The sequence below is a fragment of the Sarcophilus harrisii genome, chromosome 1 (assembly GCF_902635505.1).
Source record: "Sarcophilus harrisii chromosome 1, mSarHar1.11, whole genome shotgun sequence".
Lineage (NCBI taxonomy): Eukaryota > Metazoa > Chordata > Mammalia > Dasyuromorphia > Dasyuridae > Sarcophilus > Sarcophilus harrisii.
Window position 1 is genome coordinate 195,192,599 of NC_045426.1, and position 19,626 is coordinate 195,212,224.

The window sequence follows — 19,626 nt, forward strand, 5'->3', positions numbered from 1 at the left end:
GTTTTCTATCACAACTTGACTTTTATGGAAATATTTTGCATAACTTCACATGTGGTTTCTTAATTGTGGGGGGGGGAAAGAGAGAGAACCTATAACTCAAATGTAAAAAAAATTAATTGTTTGGAATGTAATTGGGGGAAATGCCAAATTAATTAATTAACTGCTTAATTAAATAAATAGAAAAATAAATTAATTAAATTTAGATTTAAAAATGCATAATTATAATGGGAATCACAAGTCTGAAGACTGTCAGGGAAAAGTTTGTGAAATTATTCTTAATATACTGAGGATTGTTTTGTTTTTGTTGATATCATTGTACTTTTTGTTATTGCAATGTAATTTAAGACATCCAATCTCATCATTGTGGATCATATAATATATTGCCAGCATGTTGAAGGCTCTTTATATTAATTTAGAGTCAGATTATGTTGTAAATCAGACATGAACACCTGTATTTATGAATTATTGGTTTTCAGAAAAACTGTCCACTGAATAATTTTTGTAATCAGGGCAATGTTGAGCAGCAACTGGCATACAATAACTAGCTTCAAAATTTGTAGCCCTATTTAGCTGGATTTTGTTGTTGTTGTTTAAGACTAGAAAGGGGTAAGCATTATGGCTTTCTTGACATAAACAGAAAAGGAAGTCTTTCTGTTATTTCTTCCTTCACAAGATGACTGGGAAGCTTGCTTCTGAACTATAAACTAATGATGAAAGAATTTGTGATTTACTGAATTAACCTAGTTCCCCTAGTAATTTACTCAAAGTAGGCCCTCTATAAATGTTTACATGAATGAATAAATGATTCAGAAGATATCCCCTGCCTGTTCAATGCTTGTAGAGAAATGTAGGGATTCACCCTTGATTCTGAGTATATCTAATGCCCCTAGGAAGATCATGGTGGCAAACAGTGCCCAAAATGAGATGGACATCATTATATATGTTGTCAGATTCACCCCATTTAGTTTGATCAAGTTGTACTTAATGCACACAATAAAATTCTAAAAGGAATGGAATGTTATTTATTTCTCTTTCCTCAAAACAAATGGCAAAACTTTAAATTAAAAATGTAGGCATTTTGAATTAAATTAGTAGAATTCATCAATGTCACATCTGGCAGCAGCACTTGGGAGATTAGGGCCTTAGATGATCTCTGTCACTTCTGCTTTGAGGCATAAACAAAATATGTGTGTTTGAAAAATAAAACAGAATAGGCATAAAAAAGAGAGGAATGTATATAAATAAAACATTAAAACATGAAGGAGAAAAACTTCAAAAGAGAACATAAATAAAAGGTATAATTTTGTTACTATCATGTTAAATTTACTATATAATTTTCAAAATCATACTATGTAGAAACTTAAGAATTTCATATGTAGTCTTTCTTTTTCTTTGTTCTTTTTGGCATTGTCAAAAGAAAAAAATAGGTCTTTCTTGTTGTAGGTACATGCCTGACAGAAACAATTGTTATTATTTAATCAATATTCTAAATTCAAGCCTTGTTATTCTTGAGAGAGAAATGTGCAAACTGGCAGCATCCCCTCATGCTCCTGAATATGTCTTTCTCTTTTCTCATATGACATTTTGATGTAATGTTTATAGGATTCTTGAACTATGAAAATTTCACAGTATGATAAACCAAATTACACAGGGTAAGGTATAAGTTAACATTTTGCTACATAAATCTGGAATAGTGGCAACTTTCCAATATGCCCTTGGAGAATCAGTTTTCTAAGACCATTCAATCCTTCAGTGACCTCTCCCTACAAGTGTTCTCCTACCCAGGACACTTCTTCCTAGCATGTACGTATTATCCTAATACCTTCAGGAGGAATCAATCACAGGTAACTTGTACTTGACCTTGTCTGGTCACTGCTTTAATTACTTCAAGGCAGAAATACTTCTTGAACTACTAAGATACAAGAGCATGACATTGTTTCAGAACTGATAGTTAAATAAAGACATTAAGGTATCTCACTTTAGTCCACATGCTTCAAATTAAGATAAATTTTAAATGCTTTCTTAACATTTCCAAAAGGGAAAGGTTTTCTGCTTAAGTTTATTAGGATGTTTTTGTTTGTTGATAATCATTAAATTCATTTTAAAAAAAGAAAATAAATATATCACATTAATTTGAGTCACAAAGTTTGAGGTTTGGAAGGGATTTCAGTGATTTATCTAATTTACTTCCTAGTGTTAATTCCCACAATAGCATATTAAACAAGTAGTTATCCCAATTTTTTCTTGTATATCTCTCCTGAAGTAGAATCTATTATTTATTGAGGTATATACATAAGCTACCAAGCTTCCCAGCTATTGGAATCCATATACCTACTGAGCTTACACATAACTCTAATTTTTTGGAAGTTTTTCCTTATATTAGTTCTGAACAATACTTTGCAAGCGGGCAGAATGAAATAGCTCTACTTACTGTCTCATCATTTAGCAATATTATATTTCACTGAGAAAGAATATTCTGTTTCAAGTTTGATGCTCTTTTCCTTGAATATAGTTTTTTAAACACCAGAAACAATATCCTTTTAGTGTCATTAAATATCCTCATCTGTCTCAACTCATTTTGGAATTTAAGATTTCTAAATTCATTCTTGAAAGACGATGTCATATTTTAATACCCATCTTTTATAATTTGTCTTTACTTTCATTTTCTGTACACATCTTTGAGGGAAAAATCCAAGTTAATCTTTGAGTCATGAACTGCACTTGTCTTTTCAGATAACTTATTCTTATTCTTCATTAGAATTAATTTACTAGGGGCAGCTAGGTGCTGTCCTAGAGAAGAGGGGACCTGACTTCAAATCCAGCCTTAGTGATACTTACTAGCTGTGTGACACTGGATAAGTCATTCAATCCTAATAGCCTCATAAAAAAGATTTTTCTTTGCATCTACAGAATTAAATTCTGGAGAGTTTCCCCTCTCAACTCCCCTTTTGTGAACCTTTAGAAATATGTTCTCACCAAAGACAGAGTATATGTCATATTATGTCTGACTGTTCTTTCCTTTATCTCAAACTCTGGGAGGGAGGGATCATTTTATATAAGATTTATATAATTTCTATTATATCATTTCTACTTCATTCCATATCATAATTCATGTGCTAATCAAATCCAGAATAAATTTTCCCCTCTTTTACTTTCTCTACCTTTTGATGGATAAGCATTAAGGCAGATCAAGAAGTTACTTATTGTGTGTGTGTGTGTGTTTCTGTGTATATTTGAGAGGGAAAAGAGAGAGAGAGAGAGAAAGGCAGACAGATAGTCAGACACAGAGTTAATATACATTCATAACGATGCGTGATTAATTATAAGAATTAATAACATATTCCACTTTTCAGTGCTAAAATGATAAAAATTCTTTAACTTTAACTATCTTACTTAGCCAAAATTCAAACACCCCAATGAGTTTGCATGGTTATTAATGAAAGTCCTCTGACAATGCATAATATAAATCAGCCATGCGTGCCCAAACTATGCAAAATTCATCATCTCATGTCTTCCTCAAGTGTTTCCATAAGTATCCATGCCAAATGTTGGAGCCTTCCTTGATTTTTCTTGATTTTTCATGATACCAATATAGGTTGTTAATTGATTCTTCTTCTTTTTTTTTTTAATTAATTAATTTATTTATTTTTATTTAATAGCCTTTTATTTACAGGATATATACATGGGTAACTTTACAGCATTAACAATTGCCAAACCTCTTGTTCCAATTTTTCACCTCTTACCCCCCCCCCCACCCCCTCCCCTAAATGGCAGGATGACCAGTAGATGTTAAATATATTAAAATATAACTTAGATACACAATAAGTATACATGACCAAAACATTATTTTGCTGTACAAAAAGAATCAGACTCTGAATTATTGTACAATTAGCTTGTGAAGGAAATCAAAGATGCAGGTGTGCATAAATATAGGGATTGGGAATTCAATGTAATGGTTTTTAGTCATCTCCCAGAGTTCTTTTTCTGGGTATAGCTAGTTCAGTTCATTACTGCTCCATTAGAAATGATTTGGTTGATCTCGTTGCTGAGGATGGCCTGATCCATCAGAACTGGTAATTGATTATTCTTTACCTTTATTCTGTGATCATCCCTGATGGAATGAATGGTCATATGGGAACAATTTGTTCCAGTGGCTCTGCAGGTAACTGAAATGGAGACCTTAGAACTTTATTAGACATCTTAGGGTAGAAGCCATTCACTTCATCTTGACTCATCCCCAGTCATTTTCACTCTATCCTATCACTCACTGATGACTGGAAGAAAGATTGAAGCTGACAACTTTGTGCAGCTTGGCCCCAATTCAATCCAATTTATACCCAAAAGACATCACCTATTCCATCTTACCTCTCTCAAAGTCCAGCAGCAACAGGCCAGTGGTGAAGCAGCGGGAGCAGATATCCTGAGTCAGACCCTGTACACAGGAGACCCAGGTGATAGTTTGTGTCCTCATTGGAAGCAACAGTGTTATTTGGCAAATAATAAATTAAAAATTGGGGTATCAGTCTTTTAAGGACCACACAGCTCACATCCTATTATGGGGAGGGAAGCCAGGGAAGGGGCTAGACAATGTGCCTTTAAAAATGTCCAATTTGTGGTCGAAATACACATGCATAGAAAAATGTGCAAGAACCTCTGCAAAGACAATTCCGCTCATCATTTGTCCATGGAAGGTGTGCACACTTATAGGCAAGACAGACCTGAAAAAGAGTTTTTGTTGTAAGAAAACTCAGCAGGTATTGCATCCAAATAGAAGCCCTGAGTGAAACAAGGCTGGCAAATGAAGGCCAGTTTTTTTTTTCTGGGGTGGCCATATTGAAGGGGAATACTGTGGAGCTGATGGAGGTTTTGCAATCAAAACTAATCCAGTCAAAAGCTTATATGTCTACCAAAAGAAGTGAATGACAGGTTCATGACAATGTGATTGCTGCTGACATGAAATTGTCTCACCACCATCATCAGGACCTACACTGTCACCATGATGAACCCTGATGAAGTCAAAGAAAAATTTTGTGAAGACCTGGAGCCCCTCCTAATCAATATGCCAAAAGAGGACACGCTCACAATTCTGGGTGACCAATTCTAGATTCAGACTACAAGACATGGTGAGGAGTCCTTGGGGGAAGAAATGCATCTGGAAACAACAAGAGTAGTGGTCATTCACCACTGAAGACCAGGGCATCTCATTTTCTTCTCATCACCAATACTGTATTCTTTTTAACTAAGGGCAATGAAATATCATGGATGCACCTGCATAGGAATCATTAACATTTAACACTATGTGATTGTAAGAACAGCCAAAGGGCAATGTATGACCCAGAGAGTGCTGGACTGGTCATAGACTTAATTTCTCTAGCTAATATTTTCATTCAATAAAAGTGGAAGCCCCAAGGTAAAATGATTACCAGAAGAATCAATGTTAACAGTTGAGAGAACTTCTCTGAACCGGAACAATTTGTTTCTAACATGGAGGGAAACTTGAACCAATGGCACAATTGGCAACAGTAGAACAGAAAAAAGGCGGGCAGTTTTAAATTTGCTATACAACATTACTTTTGCTCATCTGGGTCAGAACAATTGCAAACATCAATTCTGATTTGATGAAAGTGGTGGGGAAATTCAAAAGCTGCTACACAAAAAACAAGAACTCCACAGGATGTATCAGCAGGACAGTTCATTCATCTCTAAGAAGGAATAATTTAATTACATCAAAATTAAAGTACAAGTGACTCATAGAGAGATGCAGACACTCAGTAAGAAGGCATGAAATTCAATTTTATGCTGAGAAGTAACAATATAAAGTGTTTTTTTATGGTACCCTCAAAGCTATTTTTGGGCCAAAGACCTATGGTGCTTCTTAACTACTCTGTGTTGATGGAGTCATACTGATTAGTGATAAGGACATGGTCCTAGGGAGATGAGCTGAACACTTCCATCATATTCTCAACACACCATTATCAATCAATGCTGAATCCAATGACCATTTACCTCAGCTGAAGTCAATCTCTCTCTAGTTGACGTTTCAACTGAAGAAGAAGTTTTTAAAGCTTTTAGGCTTCTTTCATGTGGCAAAGCACCTGGTGCTGATTCTATGCTACTTGAGATTTACAAAGTGGGAGATCCATTGCTCATACAAAGTCTGACAAAATTTCCAAATTAAATGGTAAAAAGAGGTTATTCCCTATGCCTCAATTGTCCATCTGTATAAAGATAAAGAGAAGAGATTGTTTTGTGACAATCACAGTAGGATGGAATGGTCTCTCCCTTAGTCACTGCCTTAGTCAATATTCTTGACAGAGGCCTCCTCAATAGGCTGATCCTTCACCTAGAAGATGGTTATCTTTCTGATAACAGAGATGGCTTTATAAAGAGCTGAGGAATCATTGATATAGTGTTTGCTGCCCACCAGTTCCAGCAGAAATTCCAGGAGAAGAACAGAACTCTGTACACAGTGAATGTGGATATTATCAAGGCCTTTGATACTGTCAGCCATGAGGATTTATAGAAATCAGGTCAACATTTGGTTGCCTGGAAAAATCCATCAGAATTATACATCAATCTAACTGTGGTCTACTTGCTTGAGTTCTGAATAGTGGCTGATACTCTTGAACTTTCCCAGTCATTAATGGAGTGAAACAAAGCTGCATCCTTGCTCCCATGTTTTTTAGAATGATGTGTTCAGTTATGTTTCAAATGCCTTTCACAAGGATGAACGTGGCATCAAAGTCAACTATCAACTTGAAAAGGCTACAAGACTACTAAAGTGGAGGGAACGAGAGTGCATGATTTTTTGTTTGCAGGTGATTGTGCACTCAATGAAGCTTCTGAAGCTGGAATACAACAAAAGCATGCCCTGATTCTCTGCTGTTTGTGCTAATTTTGGCTTAACAATTAACACCAAGAAAACACAGGTGCTCCTTCAGCCAGAACCACATCATCCATAGGTGGAACTGATGTTTCCAGCAAATGGAGGAGTTTTGAATGCTGTGGATGAATTCACTTACCTTGGCAGTACACTTTTCAGGGATGAACACATTGCTAATGAGGCTGACACATTGCCAAAACTAGCTCTGTGTTTGGGGGGCTCCAAAAAAGAGTGAGACAAGAAGAGGTATTAGACTGACTACCAAAATGAAGGTGTTACGTCCATTGTGCTGACCTCAATGTTGTATGTCTGTGGAACCTGGACAATACTCCAGCACCATGCCAAGAAACTGAATTGCTTTCATTTGAATTTTCTTTTGAAGATTCTGAAGATTACTTAGAAGGATAAAATACCAGGTCCTGAGGTACTTTCTCAAATTAAGCTTTCAAGTATTCAAACTCTACTGTGGAAAACAAAACTCTGTTGGACTATACACATTGTTTGAATGCCAAATGTAGTATGCTTGCCAAAAAACAAAACAAAACAAACAAACTAAAACCCCCCAAAATCTGTTTGATGTGAGTATGATGATATGGATTTGTATTTGTATTCGTTAATAAGACACTTCTCTCTCTTTTTTATTTTTTGCTCACTTATACTTTCATTTAACAAATTGGCAGCAATGTGATTGCATCAAATATCCAGAAAAGTAGTATAATCAATCAACAATCTCTGAATCAGTCACCATGTGGTGGCGGCCTCCTTAAGCTTCCAGCAAACTTGGGCCTGAGACTACATCTTTTTTCCATTTGGACATGCTATCTTTTCTGGACAACAAAACCTGTTATATTCTAGGCCAGTTTCACAGTAATATTCACACAGTTTATTATCCCTTTTTAGTTAGGTTCCAAATTTAATGTTTCTGTATCACAGATTCTAGATTCAAACTCTAACTTTGTTACTATCTGAGTAATTTTTGGCAAGTTACTTAATTTTCCTACTCTGTAAAATTGAAGTGGTGGAGTAGATGACTTCTACAAATACTTCCATCTTTAACACAACCATCCTAGATGTTATATTGCTATAAATGTCAAATATAAAATCTGACATTTATTTATATACATATATACATACATAAATACACATATACATATATACACAAAAATATATGCACATAGAGGTATATACATGTTTATGTATATACACCCCACACACATATATACATACACATAGCAAACATTCTATATACATTCCTCTTTCTCCCTCGGGAACTCAAACTACCTCTGGGATTCTGTGCTCTAATATTTGGATTTTGGATTTATTTTGCTTGCTTATTTTTATATGCCCAGAATCTAGCATATAGTAATCACTTGATAATTTCTTTTCCATTTATTCATCTGGCTGAGTCCACACCCAATGAATATTTTACTGTTTCAGTTCTATTCTTAGCTCATTTGCAGATTCAGAGATTTAACAAGTGATTTCATAGCTTACTGTACACAGAAAAAAATAAAAAGGAAACTAAACAAAATATTGGAATAGATGTCACTAGCAAAAATATTCTCCTATTTTTCCTTCTGTATTCATCCCACCTTTTAGGAGAACTCATGGGGGGGTGGGGGTGGGGGAATGAATCCTTATCATATATGCCTTTAACTCATGAAAACTAAGAAGCTTCACATCCCATCTCAAGATCATGTACTAAAAAGCAAGAATGACTTTACTATTCTCATTAACCAAACAAGTATTTAGAATACGTCATCAACAGCAATTGTCTATTTTCTCCCCATGTCTCCCAGTCAACTTCTTTGCTAGGGAATCTCCAGTTAGTTGTATTTATCACACCTTGCATCTGACACATTTAAGTTAAGTTATCTCACTTGAGTCTGGTCATCACTGATCATGTTGCTGCTTCTCTGTATGTAGTCTGTCGTCTTGGTCATTGTCTTACTCTTCCAGAAATCTAAGTGAATAGAGAAAGTAGAGGAAGTAAATAGAAAAATGAGAGAGAGAGAGAGAGAGAGAGAGAGAGAGAGAGAGAGAGAGAGAGAGAGAGAGAGAGAGAGAGAGAGAGAGAGAGAGAAGAGAGAGAGAGAGAGAGAAGGAGGAGGAGGGAAGGAGAGAGAAAGGGAAGGAGGGAGGGAGGGAGAGAGACAGAGACAAAGAGAAAAGAGAGGGAGGGAGGGAGGGAGAAAGGGAGAAAGGGAGAGAGGGAGAAACAGAGCCAGAGAGAAAAGAGAGACAGAGACAGGGAGAGAGAGACAGACAGAGGAAGGAGGAAGGGAGGAAAGAAGGGAGGAGGGAGAGAGAGAAAAGAGACAGACAGAGACAAAGAGAGACAAAGACAGAGAGAGAGACCGAAAGAGAAAGAGAGAAAGAATACAAATGCTTTTCCCAAGAGCAGGTAGCCTTCCATTGACAAATGGAATAAATTCTATCTCTGTTACAAAAAACAGAAATAAAGCAAACAAAACCAGGAAGGGAACAAACATTTTAAAGCATCTGCCCTTCTTCTCTTCTCCCCCTGCTCTAAATCTTATTGTGGTATAGTGAATAGATCATTGTATTTGTAATCAGAGGACCTAGATTTAAATGCCAATCCTGCCACTTACTACCTGCATGACCTTTGCAAAAGTCATTTCAGCACTTAGAGTTTCATTTTCCATATCTATAATGTGAGAAGATTGCAGCAAATTGTCTTTAAGGCCCTTCTGGCTCTAATCTATGATCCTGTCATCTCCACAAAGATGGAAAGATGAACATAGCCATTAGATTTCATTCTGCAATTAATCAATAAGCATTTATTCATCACTTAGCCACTGTTCTATGGGCTGGAATACAAAAAACAAAAATAAAACAGTACTTGCCCTCAAGGAAATTATAGTATTTTAGGGATGAAAACCTGTTTCTATGCACATATATATGATTTGGATGTTTGCCTACTAACTGCTGGGGAATAGGAAAGTATTGTAAATATATATATATATATATATATACACATATATATATACATAATGTACATATATATGTGTGTGAGTGTAATGATATATGTAATGATTTTATATATATGTGTGTGTGTATCTAATGACACTTGTGCTGAAATTTGAAAGAAACAAAGAACTGAAGAAAATTCAGAATCTCTCAATTAATTTGTTTTTATAACATTTTGAGTGCTTACCCATTACGTTTGCATTTTATTCTCTTTCAACTACATTGAGAACTGACATCTCAGTACTAGTAAAATTGTTTCACTCCAGCATGAACCTTTTCAAGGCATACATACTCTATTCTTCATGCTTTTGCCAACTTTCTCAGCATATCTCTTGGAGAGCACTTATAAGGTTCTAGTAAGATTTTATTATAAAAATATCTATAGATATTTTCTATTTTTCTTTCTTATTCAGCTTCCAGTTTCACCTGTAAATGGGATCAAAATTTTGTTTATTTTTTTCTGTTGGCAATTGTACTTCACAATTATTTTTTCCCTTCACTTCTCAATGTGAATCAGGTGATACTGATCATGATAATCCATAATTCTCCTGAGACATTTTGGTGGTGCAGTGGATAGAGAACTTATTAGCTGTGGAGACAGGAAGATTTCAAATAGTTGGGTGATTTTAGATAAATTATTTAACCTACTTCATTTTCCCCAATATTGTCCCCCATATTCCCCAAATTGAGGATAATTGCATTTTTCTCACAGGGTTACCGTGAAAAACAAATGAGATATTTGTACAGTGCTTAGCACAGTACCTGCCACATAACATGAACTATATAAATATTATTATTATGACTATTACTTATTCTGCTACAAGAGAACAAGTGCTAGCACTAGAACAAGAAGACCTGAGTTCAAAAACTGCCTCTGTTAATAACTATTTCTGGGATTTGAGATACTTTGCCTCCTGGGTCTCATTTTTCTCATTTATAAAATATCATGAAAACACTAGATGGTCCATTAAATTCCTTCCAGCTCTATTCCAGTAATGCATAGATTAGTTTATATTCTAAATTAAATTAGTACATATCCCAAATGGTTGCCAGAAGTCATGGATTGTCAAGAAGATCATATTTTTGTTGGCTAAAATAGTTTCTAGGCTCTTTTACTTTTTTATTGTGGCAAATAAATTACATAAATCAAAATTATTTTGAAAATTGTTATATAATCATGGATTTTAATTTTTATGCAAACCTACGTATTCTATGTCATATTTGAATCATATCTGTTTATCTATCTATCCATCTATCATCTATCTAATCTAATCTATTATCCTTCCATATTTTCTCTTCAGTGGTAATTATTCCCCTAGTAGCAATACAGGTGTTTGAGAAAAAGGGGTGGGGTTTACATTTTATTTTAGGAGATTATGTACTATGCTATCAGATTTAATACCTAAAAACCAAATTCTCATGTCATGTCAAATTCAATTATGATTGAATTTACTATGTGTCATTTTGTTTTGCTGTATGGTGACCAAGGTCATCCAGCAGAAATAGGAAATAAATCTAATATTGCAGCAAAATTTTGAGAAGTTTTTTAGAAAAATGAAATAATTATTAAGATAAAAAAGAAATATTATTCTCAAAGCACTCCCAAAGCCAGTGTTTACACAAATTTTCTCTATTTTAAGTGCCAGTTTTATGTTACAGTTCTCTGAGGGTAGCTTTAGTTTTTTTTCTTTTTGAGACATTGCTGTATTTTCTCTTTACTGGACAAAATTCCTTTCTTGTGACTCACATATTTTTCAGCAATATGTATTATGTTTTAGACATTTTCACTTATGTTTCTTTAACCTATATCATTTTGTCAAATGCCTGTAAGAAAGACTTTCTAGCCATATAATCTTTGAGGGCCAGATGGGGTGGCAGAAAAATACTAAGAAAATATGTTTTTTTAAATACTTTGCTGCAGTGATGTTATTTATCATAGACTCTCAGGTCATACTTTTCTTTTGTAAGTGTCATTAGCAAAATGTGGACAAATGCAAGGATGACTGGTGTGTGTGTGTGTGTGTGCGTGTGTGTGTGTGTGTGGTGAACATTTGATATGGTTAATCATGACTTTTGCATCAATTAATTAAAAAGAAATGTGTAAGGTATATTCATTTTCTTAGAAGAGCCTAATTGCTTTTTGATGTGAAATTTTTCATCTTAGTTTTTGATATTTTATATCATTGTTTTACCGAATGTTATTCAATAAGTCTGCCACGAATTCCTATTATCTAATTTCATATGGGCTTTCATTGTTGCCTAGCAGTCCCTTTATTTTTGACCAATTAATTGTTTAGGGCAGCAAGGGGTACAATGGATAGAATACCACACCTGGAGTCAAGAAGATGTGAATTTAAACCCAACCTCAAATAATTAGCTGTTGTGTGGCCCTGAATAAGTCATTTAATTCTCTCAGTTTCCTTGCTTATAAAATGATCAGGAGAAGGAAAAGGAAAACCCCTACAATATCTTTGCCAAGAAAATCCCAAATTGTGTCGTGAAGAGTTAGACATGATTGAAACATGAGTAACAACAATTACTGTTCATATTTTCCAGACACTGTCATACATCTTCTCTTCCTCCTGAAACCTTTTATACAAACAGGAATCTATCCTTCAGCTCATTATTAAATAGAAAAGCATTTAATAAGTAGTTATAGAAGAAATTATGCTAAGCACAGAAAATGGGAATACTAAAAAATTGTTAATCCTTTCCCCCAAAGAGTTTGTATTCTACAAAAGGAAGATAAAAATAATTCTGGTATCAAGGGAAGGGACATGGGAATGGGGATTCCACATTCAGTAATAATTGACTTGCTGAGAAGTAATGTTACTATTATAACATGACTACTTTGGCCCTTGCTACCTGAAAACCAGGTGTGTTATAGAAAAATGAAAAAGGATTGGCAATCAGTGTCCAAGTCTTCTTAGTGTATTATTGCTGAATCTTTATCCAGATCACACCTTCTAACCAAAGATGTCCCTCAGGGCTCTCTTTTCATCTCAGTTTCTTCAAGTATAAAATAGGGATTATTATAGTAAACCTGCCTCTCAGCATTTTTGTGTGAATAAAATAATATTTGTAAAGCACTAAACACAGTATCTGGCACATAGTAGGTACTATATAAATGTTACTCCTACCTACCTACCTATTACTGCCATTACAATGCTGGGAGTAAGAGATTAAGATGGGTGGAGTGGGGAGGTAAAGATATGCAAAGTGATAATGAAGAGATAGGAACTGCTAGTAGATAGTTTTGACTAACACCAGCTCCTCTTGATTCACTTTTGATGTTCAGATGAAATGAAGCACTTGCAAGACATCTGGCCATTTACAGAAGAAAGTTTAATTTATCTTAAAGCAAGGCTACAGTAGAAATTAATTTTAATGGACAAGGTTCTTCTCATTTCCACATGAAAAAATCAGAACCAGGAAAAGTGATTTATGTTAACTCTGGAATCCACGTGGCTGAGAATTTTTATTCCCTAGATGATCAAGAAATTGTGTCATGGAAACTGGAGCAGAACACACGAGCTATGCAGTTTTCTAGGACTTAAGGATAATAATACTGCAGAGGGAACAACACTTCCCTCCCCCAAAAATATCTACCAAACCCTAAAAAAGTAATAAAGACTGTAATTCACCTCAATATAAAAGTGATAGACACCACAGAAAGAGATACATGTTTAAACATAGCTGCTGTAGCTTGACTAATGTTTTCTTCTTTTTTAATCACAAGATTTTTTTTTATTTCCCCTTTTGATTTTAAGTGGGGAATAAATAAGGGATTAAGAAATAGAAAGTTAGCAACAGGGGGTGCCAAAACAAACAAACAAAATAAAGCAGAAGGAAGCATAGACAAGAATTACTATTTTGAAAATAGTATACAAAATAGTTGTATAAAATGGATATCCACAATTTTATATAGAATCTCCTTATATACTTGCAAATGCTCTATTTTGACATTTAATTCTAAAATAATTTTAAAATTTAATTTTGGAATGCATTTTAGATCTCCCCTAGACTCAGTCATATCTTCAAATACTTGAAGACATATCATCTTTGAGCTATCTTTCATTTCATAGTCGAACTCCTAGAATAAGTCTTCAGCACTTTGTCTCCACCTCTCCTCTTCCTGTTTACTCTCAATTATTTGCAATCCTACTTGCCCAGCTCATAACTTGACTGAAATTCCTCTCTACAAAATTTTCAGCAATCCCTCAATTGCTAACTTCTCTGTCTTTCCATAAACATCATCATGTTGACTTTCTACATTACTTGAAACTGTTCATACCACCACTCCCTTCTCTCTACTCTCTCTTCCCTGCTTTATTGCATCATTGATTTTTTTTTCCTGTTTTTACTAAATGTCTGTTTGCAGTCTACTTTTCAATTCTTTATATGCTTTGCAGAGGCTTTCCTCAGGGCTCTATACTGGATTTCTTTTCTTCTTTTTCTTGTTTTTTATGACATCTCTTATTATTTTTATTAAAGCTTTTTATTTTCAAAACAAATGCATAATTTTCAACATTCACTCCTGCAAAAAAATTCCAAAATTTCCTTTCTCTTTTCTCCCACTCCCTTCCCTAGATGGAAAATAATCCAATATATGTTAGACATATGCAATTCTTCTATACATATTCCTACAATTATCATGCTGCACTTCTCTTTTTTGGAAGAAGACGCTATCATTAATTCAATATTATTTCTAGACAGATGTCTCAAATCTATATGAATGTCAGTGCATCTATATTCAACTCTCTTTTGGTTTCCACCTAGACATCTTTGCCTAAATGTCTCATAGACATCTCAAATGAAACTTCTTCAACACAGAAATTATTGCAGCAAGATAACTGTATAAATATGTATACATATATTGTACTTAACAATATATGTATATGTATATTCAATATAATTCACATATATTAAACTACCTGTTAGCTAGGGGAGGGGGGAGGGGAAAAGAGGGGAAAATTTGGAACAAAACGTTTTGCAAGGGAAAAAATAAAGTAACTTTTTATGAATCAAAAAAATAATTGATTAATTAATTTTTAAAAGTCAAAATTATTATCATCTCTCTTAAAGCCACTTGTCTTCTCAACTCTAATGAGAATATCAACAACCTTTTAATCACTCATACTGGCAATCATGGATTTTACCTCAGCAATACACTGTCACTCATCTCCCACATTAAATTATTTGCCATCCTTTTTTGGGGGAGTCTACCTTTTTAACATCTCTCATTTTTTCTCTTCCATACATAACATGGACACAACTTTTTGGAGAAATTTTATCATTTCTTGCCTGAACTATTGTAATGGCCTTCTGACTGATGTCTCCAGCCATCTTCTTACTCTTTTAATTCACCTTTCATATAGTTAGCCAAATGACCTGCCTATGATTTTGTCATTCTTTGTTCAGAAAACTTAAGTGGCTTCCTATTGCCTCAAGAATAAAATATAGACACATTTATAATTTTGTTTTATATTCTCCAAATAGTTATTTGGCCTAGGTCCTGTAGTTTGGGGAAAAGAAAAGGAAAAATAAAAGAGCACATTTGAAAATAATCATACTCTTCCTGTCCCTTCTTTAGAAAACATCAACAGAGCGCTGAATATGTACTAATTATTTAACAATGGAATTGAGAAAAGGAGAAATACAGCAAGATTTTGAATATGATATACATATTTCTGCTTTTTGCATGATGTACATAGTCTGTATTTTCTCTTTTTGTATATTCTTTTGACATTAATAACTTCTTTGGGGTATGTAATGATGAGTCACATTAATAAGCACTTGATGATGGGACTGGTATGAATTGAAAAAAGAACAGAATGGTCCTTAGGAGAGATTACCTGACCACAGATTGGGTCTAGAGAGTGGTTCAGTCCAGATTTGGAGACTAAACTATGGAGAATCCACCAAAAGAGTCAAAGATGGATCAGAGGATGAAGGACAGTTTTACAAATGTCATCATCTGATAAGAATTGTGTTAAATATATCCAACTATCTCTCAGCACTCTCTCCAGATTCTCTCTTGTTTTTATTGCTCTAGTCTGGGATTCAGAAATAGAGCCCCAGACAACATAAATGTTTTCCTTTTCTAGCTACATGTAAAGGAAGAAGTACTGAGACATAGGTAGGATGCAACAATCAATCATGTAGAAGCACTAAAACATTTCTCCTTGTATTTTATTAAATAGAATATATGACTATAGAATCTTTAGTATTTTAATTAATTGATTATAAATTTGATTTTAGTTTAATTCATTTTTATTTTTAAATAATGATTGCTTATACAAAAATGTTGGTGACCTTTCTATCTTTGACTTCTTTGAGGTATATGTTTAGTGGTGGGTTTCCTGGGTCAAAGAATATAAACATTGGAAAAACTGTTCTTATTCTCTCCCTCTCCCTCTCGCTCTCACTCGCTTTTGCTCTCTCCTTCCCTTCCTTTCTTCTTCTTTTTGATATTTTCTTTCTTTTCTTTCTTTCTTTTCTTTCTTTCTTTCTTTTCTTTCTTTCTTTTCTTTCTTTCTTTCTTTCTTTCTTTCTTTCTTTCTTTCTTTCTTTCTTTCTTCCTTTCTTTCTTTCTTTCTTCTTTTTTTCTTTTTCTTCCTTCTCTCCCCATTTCTATTTAGCAATTTATTTGTTCCTAGTCTACAGTAAAAATGTTTTTTTTACAAATCATGAACACATTTATTTCAGTGATAAATTCTAGGTTAACTAACTTCTTTAAAATCCTACTACAGGGGAGGATTCTGGGAAGATGGCAGAATAGGCCAGTAAAATTCAAGCTCTTCAGATTTCCCCTACAAATAGAATAAATTTGCACCTCATGCCAAAAATAAACTAGTGAAAAATCAAGAAAAAAATCAAGGAGCAGAACAGAGGTTCTCTTGGCACAACCTGAGAAAATCTGAAGAAAGCCCCAAGCCCATGATTAATCCATGTGAAGAGCAAACACCTCTTGATTAGCTCCACAGAAAAGCAAAATAGGTACTCCTGGGGAGAGCTGGGTTTGGCTGAAGCCTTAGTGGGAACTACAGAAACTTTCACCTCTGGAACAGTGTGAGTACTGGGGTGAGTCCCAGAAGACTGAGTGGAACCTCAGCTGATTAGGAATGCCAGGCCCAGATGTGCCAGAGATATGCAACCCTGAGTGAGAAGGAACCAGCACACCAGGAGTGCTGGCTGCAGACACTTGCATGATGAGCTTAGGGTTTGGGGTTCCAGGTCAGAGGGGAGAGCTGAAGTGAAGCTAGAGGCATCTCTCTCACACCAGGATTAGAGGTGCTTACATTAATACTGCTCATTAAAAAAAATGAACCAGAAAAGAAGAAAGAACCCTAACATATAAACTTACCACAGGAAAAGGGAAGACCACGGTTCATTTTTACAGGAGTACAATGAAATAAAAAAAAATATATCTTCTACCCCACAGAATAATGTGAAATGGCTCCCTGCCCAGAAAGAATTTATTAAAGAACTCAAAAAAGAATTTAAAAATCAAATGAGAGATATTGAGAAAAACAATAATTCAAGAAAAACAAGATTATGAAAAAAATTTAACCCACCATAAAAGGAGATACAGTCTCAAAGATGAAAATAACTTTTCAAAAATTAGAATTGGGCAAGGGGAAGCCAGTACAGTTATAAGAGATCAAGAAATAACAAAACAGATTATAAAGAATGAAAAAAAATAGAAGAATGTGAAACATCTCATAGGAAGAATGACAGATTTGGAGAAGAGATCAAGAAGAGAAAATACAAAAATAATTATACTCCCTGAAAGTTGGGATCAAAAAAAGAACTTTGACACAATAATGTAAGAAATAATCCAAGAAAATTGTCCTAAAGTAATAGAACATAAGGGAAAAAAAATCAACCTATCACTACCTCAATGAGATCCTTTGTGGGAAACAAAAAGCAACAAGAAAAAAGGTAAAAATAATATGTTGTGATCCACATTCAATCACCACAGAATTCTCTCTGGGTGGAGATGTCTGTCTTCATCATAAGATCATTGGAACTGGCCTGAATCATCTCATTGTTGATGAGAGCTATGTTCATCAGAATTAGTCATCACATAATATATATATATATATATATATATATATATATATATATATATACTAATATAATCTAACCAATATTCTCTTGGTTTTACTCACTTCACTTAGCCATCGGTTTGTGTAAATCTCTCAAGGCCTTTCTGAAATTATCCAACTGATTGTTTCTTATAAAACAATAATATTACATAATATTCATATACCATAACATTCATCCATTCTCCAACTAATGGATATCCCCTCAGTTTCCAGTTCCTTGCCATTACGAAAAGGGTTGCCCCAAACATTATTGCACATGTGGGTCCTTTCCCCTTTTTTATGATCTCTTTTGGATACAAGGCCTATGTAATTAAAAAAAATAATTCAATTTCTTTTGCATAGTAACTTACAAAGGAGAATAACCGTCAGTAGAATGAGGACTTTATTTTAAATACTCAAAAATTAAAAATAGCAAATACCCTTTATAACTAATGTAATCTAACCAAGAAAGAAGACCAAGTGAAAAAAATTCTTCCTCAAAGTTGCTTTTGGTAACAACAAGCAGAAATAAATATATACTAAAATGATAGACTGTGAGTCAGAAGGCCTGGGTTCTGGTTGTTTTCTAAGTTCTATCTTTGAGATTCTAGCTAAGTTTCTCTGGACCTGGAATCTCTTATCTGTAAAATGTATCTCTTAATTTATAAGGGCCCTTCTGGCCTTTTCATCCTATAATTCAAATTAAAATCAAACGTAAGGTCAAAGATGTTTTGTAAAAGAATCATTTTGTTAACAGTCAGTAAACAGTTTACAATTTCCTCCTATCAGTCATTGTGCATAAATTGAACATATATTTTGAGTCCTTATTTCTTTTTTTTTCCTTTTGAATATTTTTCCCTTTTGAATAGCTTTTTTGTTACTATTCTTATGTAAAGATTATGCAGAAGTTCATAACGTTTAGGTGGGTGGCAGAGAGGATAACAACTTAGGGAATATGTAAAAGGTATCTTGACCGAGGTAGCATTTGAATTGAGTCTTGGGATTCCCAGGAGGAAACTAGAAGGTCCATGGGTTACAATTTATTCAAATATTCCATAGTAGAAGATGACAGGTCAGACATATGGGAAAGCAAATAGATCAAGAGTGCTGACTTTTATATCCTGTACAACATGAATTTCCTTAAGATTATTTTTATTGTTATTTTTAAAATTCTGATTTTGAATAAATTTGCCATGTCAAATCTTTTTTGCTCTCTTTACTCCAAATGCACCATTTTCTCTACTACATTAATAGTCCTAATTGACAAAAAAATGTTTTTGTTTCACTTACTTTTTTGCTCCTTTCTTTGAAGTAGATTCTTATATAGATTAAAATCCTCAAACTTTTTGGTCCCTATATCTCTTGACTTTCAGTAAGTCCTCTCATGACCTCTTATCCAATGTGAAAATAAATTCTAGAGTTTAGCATGAATGTACATGTTATAATAGGAATAAATTAATTTCAATTAATTTATGAAACATTTTCATACCAATTTGACTTCTTATACTCCTTGGAGATGTACATACTTTGAATTAAGAATCTCTATTATGATAAGCATGAAGAGATTAGTAAAAATTAAGTAGAAATTAAAAAAAATAATCATTTAATGAATCAAAGAAAAATTATTAAAATAATTATTTTAATAAGGAAGATGAGGTTAAT